Source organism: Corvus brachyrhynchos, unplaced genomic scaffold (assembly GCF_000691975.1).
Source record: "Corvus brachyrhynchos isolate BGI_N302 unplaced genomic scaffold, ASM69197v1 scaffold162, whole genome shotgun sequence".
NCBI lineage: Eukaryota > Metazoa > Chordata > Aves > Passeriformes > Corvidae > Corvus > Corvus brachyrhynchos.
Genome location: NW_008236696.1, coordinates 1,437,763 through 1,456,579, shown reverse-complemented (window position 1 = coordinate 1,456,579; position 18,817 = coordinate 1,437,763). Strand labels below are relative to the sequence as shown.

The following is an 18,817-nucleotide window of genomic DNA, read 5'->3' as shown; positions in this document are numbered from 1 at the left end:
TTTTCCTCTACAGTGATATCCGTGTTCCAACCACTACTGGTAAGTGGTTGGCTTCTCTGTTTGCAGTCTTGACATTGCACAGAGATGATGGGGCTTTGAACTGATATTAAGTTCCACTGTCCTACTCTTGATTATAAACAGCAATGGGATGACATCTGTGTTTATCTGTACACGAGACATAACCCTCACACTGGGCTCTTTATCACACCAACCAGCGTGGTGAGGATCTCTTGGACATCACTGTGAAGGCAACGGGATCACCTGCAACTCCCTGGTAACACAATGACTAAAAGAGCAAGTTTTCTTGGGGTTTTCAATTCCTGGGTGACAAAATACAAAAATCAGAATGCTCCTATAGAACAAAACCTTCCAAGGAAGAATACAGTAGATAAATCAACCTTAATTTATCCTCATATGGTGGACCCCTGCAGTAGGTCTCCAACAAACACTGCACCAGAAGCTATGAAAAGCTCTTTTTATTGCATGGGTAAGAAAAATAAAACCTGCAGTGCCAGAAGATACACATGGTGCCTCTACAGCCAGCCCAGAGTGCAAGTTTCCCACCAATTCTACCTGAAATATCGAGCACTTTTACCACCCAGACTCAGAAGAATACGTTAAATAACTGAATTTCTTATGTTTAAATGGATTTCTGATCCCACATGCAAACTAAGAAGTATATTGGGAAGTTTAGTTTTCCAAGCCAGGCACACAGGATGGCTTTTCTCAGTCAGCTTGAGAAATTAATGCTGTTTAAACCGAACCACAATTTACATCCCTGCTCAACGCCACCGATAAGGCAGAGTACAAAGTGATTAGACCATCACCAACAGAGTATCTTTCAGCAATTTCCATGTGATGAAAAGAACCATCTTCACTCATTTTCACGCTTTTCATTTTTGCACCAGAAATTATGATATGTAACGTATTCCCATGCATGTTGCGACAGGATGAGACCACACACACAAAGATAATCAAGAAGAGCAGAAAGTCACTTCAACTTTCCTTTAATCTGTTTACTAAAATCTGTCATACTTTGCCCAAAGTACTGTCATTTGAACAGAGCAGGCTGTGTTAAAGCTTCAATCACACTACCCAAATATGAGGAATCTGGAAGCAACCATAATGTAACTGATGTCAGACCACCACAGCTCACATTTCCAGGAGCCTGACATCTCCAAATAAAAAGGACAGCTCTTTATTGCAGTTTTGGAAGTGTATCCATGTTTCAGACTGAATCGTATACTTGTCTCAGTATCTGTGATCTATTTTTCTCTGAAACATTTGCAAAATATATGAAAACACAACCCACTGCGCAGTTTATTTGCCATCTCCGAGAAGTCTGAGCCAGTCCATTGCAATTCTGTAGAGTTTGCCTGACTTACTTGACATCCCAAGCATAAAGGAAGAGGCACCATCAATAATCTACTGCACAAAAAGCTGGCTACAAATACCTTCTCAATGACAGATTAAAATCACATCTCTGTAGGGACAAAGTTCATATCTGTACAAGTTACTAGCACAGATGTATCAGCCTGGTAATTCCCTTTGAAGCAGAGGAACAGTTGGTGGGTCATCTGAGTTGGCTTGTAGGATCACACCAAGAGGGTGAGCTCCACATGATGAGAGAGACAGATTTTTGTGGGTTTATCTTTGGAAGAGTGTTTCCTAGGCCCAACCACATTTTTAATAGCTATTACCAATTATCTAGGATAAGAAACTCCATTGCAACCTGCATTCAAGTTAATGGGCTGCTTTGGGAACCATTGTACACTGAATAAAACCCTGTTAGTTAGTTCCATATTGGAGTGTGGAAAGAGTTAGAGGCCTAATTCCCCTCAGAAATCAACAAAGAACATATGTAGTGTGTGTATGGGGGATAGAAGCTTGGATATTTATAAGTCTCCATTTTTATTCCAGTTTCTAATTATTTATTTAAATAGCAGCACAGAGGTGCACCTACAACAACAGATTCTCTGCAGTTTCTGCAATAAAGCCAGTCAGAAATAATGGAGGAGCTGGATATTTGCAATACAAGCCTGTTATAAGTGTAAAATATCTCTGTGCATCAAAATAAATGTGAGGTCAAATAAAAGGGGTAGATTAAAACTCATTCCAGAGCCCAACTCCTACTTACACCTTCTGAGTGTAATCCAAAGCTTTGATTCTGCATACATGCATACATTTAACTTCGAGCTAGGAGGAGTGAAATTTCATGTAAAAATTAAATTATACATGTGCACTTGGAGAATCAGATTCTCGTATACTCTGTTTACTCAAAAGGATAAAAGAGCCAGAAAAACATGCAAGACTGTAGAGAAACAAAGAGCAGATTCCTCCTGGAAGAGCTACAGCAGCTGCTTACATTAGAACCAGATTGGCTTTGGCTGTTCAATATTTAAACTCTTCTGTAGCACTTATCCAACCTGGACTACAACTTGACTAATTATGTGTGAAAGGATTTGTGCTTCCACTGAATCACGTGCCTATATTGGCAGTCCTTATATATTCATAAGTAGTGAATCCTATAGACACCAGCAATAGTTCCCTAAAAACAAAACAGAGTCTTCCATAAAATAGTAAAAATCTTTATATTTACTGAAAATACAAGGATTGAGGATACTTGACATCTTGCAGAATCAGGCCGTATTGCAATTTCATTGGAAGGCTTGACACCTTTTCCATAGCTGGTAAAAAAAAAAAAAAAGCTTTCTTCCATATTTGATCAACGGAAGATTTTTCATAAATGTTTGAAATACTTAAATTATTAGTAATATAGTCATAGAAACCTTACACAAATCATTATCTCTTGGGAGAACCCTAAAGAAAAATCTTCAAGGAGCAAAGAATATTTCTATTTCTCTATCAAGTTTCAGCTGCTCATACTTTACAGAGGAACTCTGTACAAATGCAAGGCTTTCCTGCCAAAGTCAAAACCTTCAGCATGTATTTTTCCCAGCTTCACTTTTAATTTATTGAAAAGGCAAAGTTTGGACTGAAGCTGACTCGCAGTGAAGTCAGTGTAGGTTGAGGAGTTAATGCCAGATTTAATGCATCCCTGTAGGTAGATATGTTCTTTGGGACACTAGGTAATATCCTCTCTGGGACTTTCAGCAGCTTCCATGTCTCTCTGCATCTTAGTTTTTACACCTCAAAAATGTGAATGTGAGAATATCTGTGCTCTGCTGCAGAACGCTTTCAGATTTTCAGGGTGAAAGGTGGAAATTAATGTGAGCTTCAGTCCTCAAACCATGACAATAAAGATACACAATCATGTCTGATAGTCTGAAAAGTATCAAAGCAGTGCTAAAATAAGCACGACAGCTTTTGGCTTTTGTGTGTGTTTGTGCAGTGCCATTAGAATCACTGAAGCTGCACAGATAGAGAATGTGGAAGGGTTTTATTCACAAATTACAGGGCTGGTTTGCTTTTTGTTTTTTTTTTCCTTAAAAGCAGTTCTAGTGGAAACAAACTAAATTAAGGAAAATGACAAATTATTTCCCTCATCATGGCAGTATCAAATAGAGATTTATGTCTTTATTCTTTAGGGATTTCTATGACTGCATGAAACTATGAAAACTTTATATCCAAGGTAACAAAATACAGAAAAATACAAAATAACTTCTACGACCCAATCAAAGCAAACATAACCTCGGGGAAAAGAATATGAAAAATCTGTAGACCAGAAATCTCCATCATTTCACCTTTGGATCACAATAAATACTTAATTCCTTAATTTCTTCAAAGTATACAATAAATGCTTCCATTTATCTAAAAAGTAGCCTGTCAAAACCAGCCTGGCTGGAGCCATTTGTGGTGGGACCTGAGTGTTATTTTACTGACTGAGCAGAATCCCTGGGCAGTTCTGTTGGGTTTATTTCATGCACACAATATAGAAGAGTATCTCTAAGGCAACAGAGAGCTCCTGAGCAGAGACTAAAAGGCTTTAGAAAAAGATGTTCTGAGAACAGCCAGCTCAAGAAAACGCTTTATTCTGTGGTTTATTGGAAAGAAACTCTACTATTACAATCATTAACAGCCTGCTGCAGACTCAAGTAGCAGCTTATTTTTATAATTTAGGCTTTACTTTTGAAGTGTTTGACTTCTGAAGATGTACACAATGAATTCATTTCAGCACAAGACAGGCCTGAATATATCAATGGTTACCAGTGGGAATGGTGTTTATCACTTCCACACATTTCAGATACCTTTTTTTGTGACTGCTGCACCTTTAGAGGGTAAAAACCAAACCTCAGTCTTGAAACTAAAGGTCCTGATTGATTGACTTAAAAAGACAAAATTTGGATAAGAACCAGAGGCAAGCATGCCTACAGATAAACGCATTTCTGGCTGGATTGGTTTCCCTTTCAAGAGTTATTTATGTGCAACAACTTCTCATATTGAAATTCTGAGCAAAATCTTGCCTGTGCAGTTTGGTCTGGCTCTGCATGGCTGATTATTTCATCCAGTGCTGTTCTCAGTAACCCTACAGGCCAATATTTTGCTACTACAGTGATGGGCTAGCTAATTGTAAAATCTTAATTATGGACTGATAACTTTGAAAACCCTAATTTCTTTCAGAAAAGAAACATAAATCACCAGGAAATGAAATAACTGCTTTCAGATCAAAATACTAAACATAAAAATGTCTATTAGGAGCCATAATAAATAGTTCCAGTGTACTTTGAAGTGGAAATTCAGAGAATTTTATGAAATTCTGCAAATCTTGAGTTACACTTGGAATGCATTTCCACTGAGTTATCAGAACTGAGCAGCTACTCTATGACAGTAATAGGTACAGATAAAGAAAAGCAATAAAATTATTACCACTGTGTGAAAATTATGAAAATGTTACATTAAAAGTGCTCATCTGGAAAAAAAAATCCTGCTGCATACATTTCAGCAGTGCTACAGGTTTTCTTGCAGGCCTGCATATGAGGACTTCACACAGATCATGAACTTGCTTGTGCTTTTGTTGTTTCTTTCTTAAGAGAATAATATTTCCTTTCTTATTCCTGTATCAGCCAACATCTTGACTGGTATGCAAAAGGAATAAAAACTGCAACATGAGTTTTAACCTTACTCCTGTGTTTTTTGAGCTCAAACCTCCCTCCAGTGACAGGTATCGATTTACTGCAGGTCCAGCTGAGGTACTAAAGGGGTTCCAGATTTACCATTAGCCCCTGACCCTACAGCCCTGCAAGGACAGTGGGAAATGCCAACACAATATTGTGTCTTTCTGTTCCCCAGCTTAGAAAAATCCTCTTCTGTAAATGCACATATGTATATATACAGGGCTGCCTGAGGCTTTCAAGGAAGATGTCCTGCATCAGGCTTTCAGAAGGCTCAGAACTCCTGTATTGTTTGTTGCCTCTCTCGATCTCTAGGATAAACTATAGAGCTACATTAAATTTTAGTCACTTACACTTAATCCTGAAAGCCAGGAGGAAAAGCAGCACCCTATTTTTAGTTGAAACTCATTTGTAGTGATAAAAACTTGGGTGGTGCTTATAAATTCCTGAAAGTCCAGCTAAAGTGAAGTGTTAGCAGCAGCCAAGGCTGCTGCCTATCAAAGTGTTAGAGCATAAAGCAACCCAGTAAAACTTTGTCATCCAATGTACTGGTGGAGCTGCAGGGCAAACAGCCTTCAAAGAACATATTGCACTGCCTGGGAAACCCCAAATCTAATTTAACAATAAAAAACAAATAGAGTTCAACAGAAATTACTCAAAAATCAATAGAATTGAATCTTATCAGTTAGGGGTTTTTTGAGCATATTAGAGAACTCTGGTTAGGGTATCTCGTTGCCTGTTGTTTTATATTTGATTTTGCTAAAGGGCATGAGACTCTATTTTATTCTTTAACAAGACACCAGTCTTAACTTGGTCTTTGTTCACTAGAGTGCACAGGCTGCAGACATGGTTTGCTTCCATTGAGGGGATTGGAAGGGGAAAGTGTTTACGCTTCCCTGCTCCATACCCACATGCCAGAAAAACAAAGCACATTCCCTAACATCAGCAGAGATTCAATTACGGAATTAATCCTTTCAAGCAGGTGGTTTCTGGTGAATCCAGTGCCAGAAACAGGGTCCATGTCAGGTAAATCCAACTTCTACTGCCAAGGAGTTAATCAAATAGTTATTATAACTTATTACTTGTCTAATTTAAGGCCTGCAAAGCATTGTAAACATTTCCGAGTTATTCATAAGTAACACAACAATTATCTATGTCCAGATACCTCTGGGCAGATAGATAAATTGATTATTTTGCAATTTAACACATGAATTAATGCATGTGTGTCTGTGTCTGCACACACTACTCAGAAATTTATCAGCAAGTCTGTTTATTACATCATTTGGCATCTTTTCCACCAGCAAAAAATATCTAGGAACCCTTAAATACATATATAGACTGTCACATAGACTGCAATAACTCTTACTAACAGCTTTAAATCATGACGTAAAAAATAAGGTTGTAATATTAATGTTCACTGGCACTGGTTACACATCATTGTACAGACAAAAGAGCTGTCAAAGGGGATCAGGAAACTCTGGCCTTTTAAATGCTTTCACTGAGAGTGGCTAAGTTTCAGAGAAAGGGAACCTCCCTTCCAAGTATAATGCACTAAACCAATTATGCCGAACTCAGCAGGTGATTAGCTTATGCCCTGAAGCATGAGATGTGATTATTCTTATCTTGGTTTGCGTACTGGAACTACAAATATTGTTAACGGTCATAAAATCATCCAGCCTTAAAAAAATAAACAAATAAATAAAATCTAGCCTGAAATTTTGATTTGATGGCCTCTGTACGTGGCAAATTCCAAATGTTCCTTTTGTTTAAGCGGAATGCCTTAGCTGTCACGTGGTCACCTGTACTCATTGATATCACAGGACACGAGTACAAAACCTGACCATTTTGTGTGCACCTTGCCCTTGGAGAGCAGGAGCTGTGAGCTCCACAGCTGTGCTCTGGGTGAGAAGACTCCATACAGATGTAGATGAATAACAGAGTATATAATTGTCCTTGAGACCTTTTTGAAGAGAAGCAATGAAAAAGTTTCTTCACAGAAATGCTACAGTCAGGGATGCAGAGTTTTTCATTATTAGGTCATTATTTAATGGGAATGGAACACTGCCAGAACTACTGAAAAGTGATCCAAAGACCACTGGCACCAACGGGAAATTTTCTGTGGATTTCAGTGGACTTTGGGCTAAGCCTCAGACAAGCTAAATCACACTGCCTAGTGTGGGCTGTAGCTGTAACAGATGATTCCCAGTCCTGTTTAAATTAGGGTGAACCACCAAGGAACAAGCCATAACCTCTCTAAAGATCTTTCCCCAGACAACCCACAAACCAGGCTCTGTCTCAGTATCGAGCACTTCCACCAAGGTGTGTCAATTTACAATTACACTGATTGGATTTCAAGTACCATTCTGCTGCCCTGTTATTCCACCGTGATTTTTTCAAAATCCTCCAGATTTTAATACATCACCCTGCACTGGGAAGCACGTTAGTGCAGAGTCATTTTGTGTTAGTAATAAATAATTTCCTCCGAGACGCAAACAACAGCTCCTGCTTTTTTGAAAGCTTGGCTGGGAGAAGGTTCTTGGATAAATAGCCTCACTTAGAAAACATATTTGCAAGAGCCTTTCAGAAAGTGCCATGTGTATGACAGTTTCAAATGGTGCTTTAGGAACACTGTACTCGACCTGACACAAAACTGAAGGCTTTTTATTGGAACTTCCAATCCAAATGTCCTTTAGGCAACCAGCTAAATCATAATGAATTGTTTATTTGTGTTTGGCCTTTGAAACAAAAAAGAAAGCAAAGACTGAATCAAAGACCAAAAACATGAAATCAATCACATTAAGAACACACTAAGGAGTGTCTGTCAACAGTTTTGGGTTTTTTAGTCTATTTCCAACAAGCTTTTAGGATCTGATCTTGCGAACAGTGAAAGAGTACGTTTGAAAGACTCAACAGCAAAATTTGCAACTTTAAGGTTATGTTGGCTTTTTTTTTTTTTAAGACTGTCAAAGAGTGCATCTTTCTTTTGTTTCAAAGTGGGAAAAATTTAGCTCTTGAAATTCAGTAAGATTGAAAAGGTAATGAAATCTGCAGTTCCTCCGTTACTGATCCTAAGGCTGCTACACCATCCAGGAGCATGGCTCAAGTCATACTAACACACAAACAAATTTCCAGGAGACATTGGAAAGAAAAGGAACCAGTTGGGTGAATTAACTGGTGCCTAAGGTCAGTTTGTTGCTCTGCCCAAGTTTTTTATGTGAGTTCACTTAAGGACTTCATTCCCCGAGTTCAAGATGTCGACGTCACCGAGACCCAAATACCTCTTGTTGCCTGCATTCCCTGACCCTGTTTCAGCCAGAAAGGGATCTCACACTGAGCATTATTAGAAGACCATTATGCTGCCCTATTCCTGATTTGCAAGTCAAACTAATTGAATTATCATTTACGCTTATTTTCCAACGGTGTAATAAGGGAGAAATCTCAGGATGTAAAAAAGGGAAAATGCATTGTTGAAACAAACTTTTGTTCTGTATCTTCTCAAAGAAGGAACTTGAAAACTACTTTAATTTGCCATTTATATATGCCAGCATATCTTCTAAAATATTGAACTGCAGAAGAATTTTATTAATTTAGTCCAAATGTGAAATTGGGAAGCACGTCCACTCACTCAGGCCCTAGCAGCTCATAAATTGGGCTTTCCTTGTTTCTCTTATCAGGAAAAAGAAAGCCAGACCACTCTATGAGTACTGAAATTTCTCAGCTGCTCCACTTCCAACAACATCTCAGCTAAACTCACCTCCTAATTTAGAATTTGATATAACTATTTGTATATATATGTTTATAGATACATCCTAAAAATTCATGCATGTATGTGTATACATACACCTACTCACTACATACATACTCTGTGAGTAGGCACCTGCCTTGGCAATCTCTTAAGCAGACAGATTGAATACACTTAAATTGCTACATCTTAATAACTTTGAAGCTCCACATGAATTGATTTTAGTGCTATTATACTGCCTTATCAGCAAATCCCCTGTCAAAGGAAAGGATTTGCGTGCGTGTGTCTGCCTGTGTGTGCACGCCTGTAAATAAGGGAGCTTTAACTACAGTGGTAGTAGAACCTACAAATCCAGCTTTAAAAGTATCATCTTCAGAGCACAGAGGTCATGTTTTATGGTGGTAAGGAAAAGAGAAGGAACATCTTACGAACAAGGCGCTGGACTCAGACTTCAGAGGCTCAGGTTCAGTTTGTTTCTCTCTCTGCCAGAGGCTGCTTCCATGACCCTGGACAACTCACAGTTAAGCAAATGTTCAAGTCATCTTTTGTCTGAAGGCCAATATTGCCTTTCCCTCCTCCTTTGTACTTGCACATAGATTACAAACACTTTGCACCAGCTCGAGGGCTGTGGTTTGGGGGGAGGGTACTCTCTGAGGTTTTTTACTCTGGGTAAATACAGCATCTTGCACAGCTCAGCCCTGCACTTTGCCATGTATGAATTTCTGTGGCACACAAATACTTAAATAATTATACTTTACAAATGAGGACCAGAGTCATTGTATCAAATTTCAGTTCTCAGAATTCTAAGAGAATACACATTAATGCCATATAAAGTAGGCAATTACTAAGACGAAAAAAGGGGGGGATGGTAGTTGAGCAAAGGATAATTAGCATGATCTGTATTCCTGCCAGGTATCACACTGCACCAGCTAAGAATACAAATGGAAGGGTCACACATGCAAACACTGTATTTACATTATTATAGCAAAGAGAGATCCAAACTTACACTTGTCATTGACAATCATAACTTGTTTCTATAATATCCTATCCATGAGCCACAGATTATTTTTCTGACAAGAATCTAGGGAAAAATAGCTACACAAGAATTTGACTGTAATAAATTAAGACTATTTCATTTAAAAACAATGTAAGACTTGGCAGAAAGATCAGCCCACCAAACACGGCTTCAACTTTCAAATGCTATTTTTCAAGCATGGGCAGAGTTAACTTTTATCTTTTCTTTTTTTTCTATTTTATCAATTCTTTCCTTTGAGCTTGACATGGCCAAGAGCTGGGCAAGCGGCTCCCTCTGGTGCTGAATCAACGAGGCTCTCCAAGTTTTACAGACCTTGTTCTCTGTATTTTGGTTTAGGACCTGATTACTGAAACTCAGCATTATGCAAGACTGGCTTTGATAATCTGCAAAATTTTTTTTTTCATACCTAGGTTTAGGTAAGCAGTGAAATTGTCTTCAGAGAGACAGCTCTGAAAGCACCACACTATGGTGTCATCATGTGACATCTTAAAACCAAAAATAAGACAGGACTTGGTAGCATTTAAACATAACCCACTGCTTTAAGAACCAGCTTGAATATTTGAAACATCAAGTATCTTCTGAATTAGAGTGAGACAGCAGCTCAAGTATATTATCAGCCAAACGTCAAGCAGCTTGCTGCACTAAGACCAAGCACAACTTTTTGGGCTTAAAATTACACATTTTAGTATTTACATTTTTTAGTTCTACTAGAACTTTCACTCTCTATGAAACTAAGCCACTGTAGTACTGCAGTTAGTACTTCTCTGAATTTCTGACCCCGCATAAAATATGGACAAGAGGTGTAATAGTTGGCCACAGATGTTGTCATCACAGTTCTATGGTGGTTAAAGCTGTGTCACAATTGTCATTACATTTTCCTAATTAGTCAGAGCTATTTTTAAAATGTGAAAAAATTGTGCATATAAATTTGTACTTAGGAGGAGGTTATAATTCTCAGGGTAATATGTTTATATCCAGGGAGAAAATGAAATTTTAAATACTTATTAACAGAGAATTTTAAAAATCTAACTGGATTCTAATTCATCACAAATGCTGATTTCTTTCACAAATATAATCTGGGTTTAGAATAATTTTTTTTTTTTTTTTTTTTTAAGAAACAATCATTTTATGAATGGCCAGAACCATATGCATAGGGGTGCTTTGCTATTTTGGAAGAAGCATGCTTGAGAAGAATTAAATACTGCTGCTTCACAGGAGCTGAAGAGCATCCATCAGGGTCCTACACGATTTCCCCATGTCAAACTCTCCTCATTTTCAAAGATCATTACAAAGGGGCAAGCTCACAAGAGGGGATCATTCTTTGCACTGCTGGTGTCTGAACCATGAAGAGAGGCCAAATGAAGACAGACCTGTTGCTCCCCCATTAATAAGAGGTTTAATATTTTCTTGCTTTATCTGCCAGAGCCTTTATACAAAATCTCCAAACTTTTTAACTATGCAGTGTTATACATAATGATTTGAAGAGGCAGCACTGTATTTTTTCCATCTGCAGTGAACTTTCCAAGCATTCATTAATGCTCACAGCATCTCAGGGTAGTAGTTCAATTTATGGAGGGAAAACAAAATAGATTGAGTGCTGGAATTAATTTTAATGTAAGTGCCAAGAAAAGGAACGAAAGTGCTCCAGTGTTTCTTCCTTGTGGACATGCAGCAGCTGAAGCCTCAGACATGGGGTGCTTCAGAAATCTGACACAGCACAGTTGCTGCCTGCATCCTTCTGGTGAACTGGGTATGATAAAAGGGGAAAAAAAGGAAAAATAGGGAAAAAAAAGGACAAAAAAAAAAAAAAGGAGCCAAGAATGATGGAGATGCAAAATGTTGCTAAACAGTCCAAAAGGAAAGCTGTGGCACCCTTTAAATCCGTCTCCACCATTAAGCCTCCAAATGCTACAAAATTTATGTTCGGGTAGTGATCTTGCTCCTCATTATCGCAGCAAACTTATTAAAATACAGAAACTTAAGAGTCAAGTGGGCCTCAGCAACAAGATTCAAAACCATCAAGAGCTGCAAGAGTGCAAAATGATGGATGTGAACAAAGAGCAATGAAATCAGTAAGGTTTGCATGCTCGAAAAATTGTTCTGCTCTTAAATGTCAGTTGCAGCATATGTTCCAAAACAACAGAAGAATCTTTTTCTTTAATGGCCTCTTTAAAGGGTATTTGTAGCTCAGTATTGGTCAATCTGTGCTAAGACCTTCACTTGCCAAAAGGTATTTGTCTCTGCGTAGGCTAAAATGTGCCAAACATAGGCTAAAAGTCAATCTACATTTTTATATTCGGAATTGTTTGAGAACAAGCAAATTAAATAGCAGAGAAAAGTGGTGTTAACCATGCATTTCCCATTAATTCATTAAGGACAAAAAGATTGACAAAGTCAGTGTGATTAAATGAAATGCTATTTCTTCATGCTGCATCTTTTGTTGTACATATTAATGCCAATATTAGTGCTGCAATCTCTATGTATTCACACTGAAATTTGAATCAGACCACACATCATTTCTGTTGTGTTTTTGCATTACCATAAAGCATAGTACCTATATGTATCTATATATAGTTACTTATGCTTTAACTGAGCCTACCAAAGATGAGAAAAGTTCTCAAATGTTTGATGATTCTCTTTTTAGAAGTGTCTCCAGATGTTTATTTCCCTGAGCATGCTGAATTTATCTTTCTGACCACTCTACTTTCACACAATCTTCCAGTTCTCCCACAATTTACGGCGCTTTCCCATGTTGTGAACACTCAGACTCAGTGCAACTGTGGTAAATCATGTGAAAAGAACTCAGAGTGAAGCCTGAATTCCTTGGAACACAAGAAGTATTTATATTTTCATCACCTTCTTGTGCATTGTCTTGTGCAAGGAATACAAACAACAATTAATAAAACCTCTGAACTCAGCTCATCTATAACTTAGTAACATCTAATTTTCATTTTACTGCAATATAAATTGCTACCTGCGTCTTTCAGTAAAACTTCATCTGCTTTTAATTTTAATTGTCCAATAAATATGTTCAATTGGCACCAGTCCAATTTTTTTCTGCATTTATGTGTTTGGGTTGAGGGTTTTTTTTAATAATTTCAAATATGTCTCATCCAGAGGTGATGTTTTATCAAAAATAACAGATAAGCCAATTCTGAATAGCTGTTGAGTAAAATAAAAGGCAGGAGTCAAAAATAAGTACCTGTAAATAAATCCCTACTTCCTCCAGATGAACTTCCATCATAGGGAGTGCTGGAAAATAACTCCACAAACCATTAACAAAATTTCTACGTCAAATTTATATTTCAAAATTCAGAAAACCCCTGTGCTGTTTTCTGGCAACTGGGATGGAAAGTCTCCCATCCTCTTCAGAGGATCAATTCACTCTCCCTCTTTTCCTTCCTGTGAATAATAAAGTTCCTCTTGGTAGGAAATGGATCAAATCCTAAATAAATAAATAAGAGCATCTGGTATTTATTTATCCCAGTCCTTGGAAATTTTATGCTAATTGCAGTTCTGTTACTAAGGCTCTGGAAAATGTAGTTGGGGTTATATTATTTTACTGGAATTCACAGATAGAAATGCTTTCTTTCCCAGTGTTCCACCCCCCTGTTTAGTATCTGAAGTTGGTACTCTCACAGTATATGAAGTTAGTAAACTGAATAACAATATAGCTGACCCGTTCCTACTATTATGCTCAATTATTTGCAATTTATCATTACAAAATTCAATATATCATCTTCTCTGGCACCTCTTCTTTCTAGCTTCATTCTCCCTACTTTCAGTCCCCTCATCTTTCCCATCCTCCTCTTCCTACTGTGCAGGTGACCTGAACAGCCCCTTCCTCCACAGAGAAAATATATCTGAAAACTTCCCCCAAACCACAGTCAAGGGACTTGTTCACATTGATAAAACTACAACATTTCATTTTGGAAATATACTTTGAGGTAAACACATACTTAAAAACCTAGAAAGGCTTCAAATAATTTCTTTCTTCTTCCTGACTTTGCAAAAAGTTCTGCAGCCCACAAGACTCAGGCACAAGTATTGCTATTTCCTAGAAAGTTGCAGAAATCAACCTCACATCTGGTATCACAACAACCTGGTCTTTTCCATAACTAAAATTGGTCTCTTGTGAAACTTTAATCCTATTTATGCAAAGCTATAGTCTTAACTGGATACACAGCAGATTTCTGGCAATTACACCTCCCCCCCACGTGGACCTCCACAGACAGATGTTGAACTTAAAGCTTGGACCAACAATACATGGAGCCCAGGAGAAATCTCTCCAGCTGTCAGCAGTAGCCAACTCTTACCCTTGTGCACTGAGAAGCTGTGATATGAGTGAGACAGTCTTCCAACTTGTTACATGAGAAAATGCATGCCCTACGCAAGCCTGCAGTTTTAATCTGGTTTTCTATCTCAGCAAGATGTACACAACCAGGCTTTGTGAGCACTTCTACACATTTCTTAATCAGTTGGTAATTCACTCCAAATTCTCTGAGGAACATGCAAATTTGCAGACAGCAATTGAGAGAACAGGTATGAGGAGCTCTTCAAGACTGAATGCTTCAGTCAACTTCTCTTAAATGAAAAAAAAAAAAAAGAACAACTGCAACACGTTACTGGGCATGCGAAAGAGAGAAAGCACTCATCAGTGTTTTAACTGGGAAAGGGTTTGACTCTAGTAGACATGAATCTCTGGGAAAGCAGCTTTCATCAGTTCTGGCATTTCTAAACCAACATGAACACCACGTGGAATGGTCACAACTTCAGTGTACTTTACTGAGCTCATCCTGCTGACTGTGATGGGACTGTGGGAGCACAGAAGTAACAGAATCTGGCCACATATCCCACGTGGTTTCTCTGCACCTCCTGCCCTTGCAGGTGGAACACTCACCACAGCGTGGATCACACAGCCAGCAGGATACCCAGACTGAAGGGGTCTGACTGGGCAGGTGCCCCAGGGTGTCCCACTGCTGTTACTGGGCATGCGAAAGAGAGAAAGCACTCATCAGTGTTTTAACTGGGAAAGGGTTTGACTCTAGTAGACATGAATCTCTGGGAAAGCAGCTTTCATCAGTTCTGGCATTTCTAAACCAACATGAACACCACGTGGAATGGTCACAACTTCAGTGTACTTTACTGAGCTCATCCTGCTGACTGTGATGGGACTGTGGGAGCACAGAAGTAACAGAATCTGGCCACATATCCCACGTGGTTTCTCTGCACCTCCTGCCCTTGCAGGTGGAACACTCACCACAGCGTGGATCACACAGCCAGCAGGATACCCAGACTGAAGGGGTCTGACTGGGCAGGTGCCCCAGGGTGTCCCACTGCTCCGTAGAGTGGAGGGCTCATCACATGGAAGTCTCTGGCTGAGGCCAGGCTGGTGGTCCAGCATCTCCACAACCATTAAATGAACATTTGACATCCCATACCACTCATGGAACTCGTAAAACCACTACCAAAAGTAGGTAAACACTGTTATGCACACTTCTGTTTCTTTCAGTGAAACATATTTCTGCCAGGTTTCAAATGCTTTTTTTCTTTATGCATTCATTCTTTTTTCTCAAGAACATCTGCAACTTTTTTAGAAGTTTTATACCATCTGGAGGCTACAGCCTGGAACAGAGCAACAAAGGCCACAAGTCCACTACTTACACTGACTACTGTACCACTGCCAATCTCAGATTACTCCCATTTCTGGTGCTCTCCATCAGAAATAATCAGGATATTGGTAGCTCCTCACAACTGAAAAGCACTATGAGATTTCAAGTAAAAATTGAAGTGGGATCAAACTGTGCCATTAGTAACTGCATGGACTTGGGTACAATAAATGGATTTCTTCAGAAGACCCCAGTTTTCCATCGCAAAATTACAGCCTCTCATCCTATGGATTAAAGTACAAGAGTTCTGTAAATACTGTTTATCATCTGAAAAAAAAAAACCCCAAGGCTAATTTAACAGCAAGAACTAAATAGGAAGTGTATGGCACCTCTACCAGAAATTATGGTTGTAGATTTAATTTGCCATACGCCTTGATCAGCAACAGGCTCCAACCAGTCACGAATCACTGTTGACCCATGAACTCGAGCATTTGCTTACAACTCACTGTTGCTTAAGGAATTATCATTATTACAGTGTATGGGGACAAGCATGCTCAAATAGAAAAGCAAACAGGAAGATAAACAAAGAACTTATTCAAGCAATGACCTGTCATTTCAAGAACTAGATTATGCTCAAATGCACACACGATACAAACGATAATGAACAGTAACAAGGGATGCAGACAACCCGTCTAGTGAGTCACCAATTCAGTTCTCTAAATGTTCCTGATGCTCAGAGGAAAGACATTTTAAAAGCTCAAATGCAAGTCTGCTCTCATTGAGTGGCTGTTCCTTGGCAATGAGGGAATGACAGGGGCTGTACCAATGACACAACAGGAAACACTCCTTGACCCTTTCCAGCTTATGGAGATAAACAGCAAACTTTCTAACCCTGACAAATTAACTTTAAATAAGAAACACTGGTATCAAAGTTACCATCTAAATTGACCAATTGCACAGTCAGAAACTCTTATTGAAAACATCTTTATGTATAGATTCATGAAGGCTATGAAAATTTTTGCTTGAATAAGGAGAGTAAGATTGAACTCAGCAGCTCTGAACTATTTCATGGTAATAAAACACTCAATTCAGAGGGGCTCAGAGAAAGCACTAAAATCTACATACATTTCATGAAATAACTTCTCAGATTTGGTTCCATTAACTTTACTCAAATGCCTACTCAGCAGCCTCAAGAAGTTCAATCTTACCAGACTGAACAAAATAAAACCATGGCAACAATTTCTGACAGACTCAGCATGTCTATATAATGGTATTATGTTCAGCAACTATTGACCCAAACATGTGGTGAACTGAACCAGCACCTGTTCAACCTCTGATTAATGCTTTTGCACAGTGAAGGATTTATGGGCAGCGTTAAACGGGTCTCTAACAGAACACACAGTGAGCTATGCATGTGATATACGTAATTACAGATGTTTTTGCATCACCAGTTGCAGATCATGTTAAAGACAGTGGAAAGAGAACTCAGGCAAATAAAAACCCCGTGGCTTAAAAATTCTGTTAAAACAGCCAAACTTGAGTCCTTTCCTCATAGCACATTTCCCTTCATAAGTAGATCACCCTTATTTCATTCCAGCTTTTTCAGTACAGCTTGACTGTAAATAATGGCTGAAAAAAGATGTGTGCATGAAAGCAGAAGAAAGTGGAAATAAAGCAACAGGAAAGGATGACACGAAAGAGGAGCTGTCCTCACAGCACTGTAGGAACACTGTTCTACTCTGCTGAAGGATTGAACTCCTCAGCTCCTGCCTGAGAAGGTTTAAAAAGCTGATGATAGAATCATCAAGATTACAAAAAATAAAACCAAACTAACTTCATTTGCTTGTCTTTTAATCAAAACATGTAATCAGAAGGCCTAAGTGATGATTACCTCCTGCTTTCAGCCTAAGTGACTGAAGCAGCCTGTTCAGTGGGGTTGCACTCTTTAGAAGGTGTCCCTTCCCCACACAGGTATGCTCTCACACCACGCTCACTTCCCAGTCACCTGATCTGATTCCAATGGAGAGGACAGCAGTCATCCACAGCTGAGGCACTCCGCGGGAGTTCAGTAAACATGGGACCCATATCAAGAAAGCCACTTTTCAGTAATGGCACCTTTATTAGCACGAATATGTTCACAACTGTTAATGCAATTAATTATCGGGACCAGGAGATACCCAGCAAAAGACTAAAAATTGCCTTTGCTGGAACACAATTCATTGAGATGATTTATGGACTTCTTTATTGTTAGCGTCACAAGAGCTTTTTCAAAACAAGAGAAATCATTAAATCCCATAAAACACGGGCTATCGCCGCCGTTAGCTGGTAATTGATATCCTTGCTCGTGCCATTTATATCCCTAAATGGAGCTGATAAAACAAAAATTAGTAAAGCGTGCTGACGGAGAGCAGCCTGCAGCATCCCGGAGGGAAGCAGGGGATCCTTCCCTCCTTCCCAGCAGTAATCGCTCCCCCACTGCATCCCACAACCCCGGGGAGCCCCGATATGGCCAAAAACCAGGCTCAGCCCTGGGGAACTGCTGGTGAGGGGGAGGGAACAAGGAGGGGAGTTCATTTGCTTTTAGAGGGAGAACCTGATTATTATATACCACCCCCCACCCGCCCCGGTTCTCCCTCGGGGAATTTTAACTACTTCTCTCTCCTTTTTAAAGGCAAATCTTTAAAAAAAAAAGCTTTTGTATTGCAATTTTCTATGGCTTTGGTGGGTTTTTTTTCAGGAATCCTGCTGGGTAGAGAAAGTGCAAGGTAAGAAATAATTTTAAACAGAGGATTGTTGGTTTTAAGCAGTCACCGAATAACAGCCAAAACATGTGCACAGTCAAGAAACTCTCAAATCCTGAGCAGCCAGGGAGAAGAAATGTATATTTTAGTGATGGAAAACAGGCAGACGTATTAGAAATGACTCAGAAGGACGGGAGAACAGCACTGAAAATGCAAATAAATCAGCTCAGATTCTATGGAATGAAAAAAATAAAGAAAAGCTGCTGATAACCCTGAGCAAATGCTGCTGCCTCAAAGACAGAAATAGCTCCCTTACCTTATTCCTAATCCTTGTTTGCACCTGCTCTGCAATCATAAATACTTCGAGGTGCTTAACATGGAGCTAAATTGATGGCTGAATTTAAGAATTTCTTCGTTCACCTCATTTACAGTTAAAAGGAGATTTTTTAGGATCGTCCTCCTCAGCATCCATTAGCTTCCCAAAAAATTCGCATTTTCTTGTTAAAAAAAAAAAAAGGCAAAAAAATACAGTATATCTATGTACAATCGGGCACTGTAATAGATCCAAAAAACCGGGAGCGGGGGAATCTGAGAGGTGTCACTACAAACTTGGCAAG

At 39.0% G+C, this 18,817-nt stretch overlaps 1 protein-coding gene across 8 annotated transcripts in view; it reads right to left on the bottom strand.

Annotated features, from left to right (window-relative positions):
- Positions 1-18,817, bottom strand: part of NLGN1 (neuroligin 1) — a 428,516-nt gene that overhangs the window by 361,159 nt on the left and 48,540 nt on the right. For 7 of the 8 annotated variants that reach the window (XM_008644479.2, XM_017726888.1, XM_017726894.1 and 4 more), the window contains exon 1: positions 18,517-18,811. The exons of the other annotated variant lie outside the window; for it this stretch is intronic. The gene's annotated coding sequence lies outside the window, so the exon portion shown is untranslated. Of the gene's footprint in view, positions 1-18,516; positions 18,812-18,817 lie in introns of those variants that run through there. 8 annotated transcript variants of the gene reach the window in all.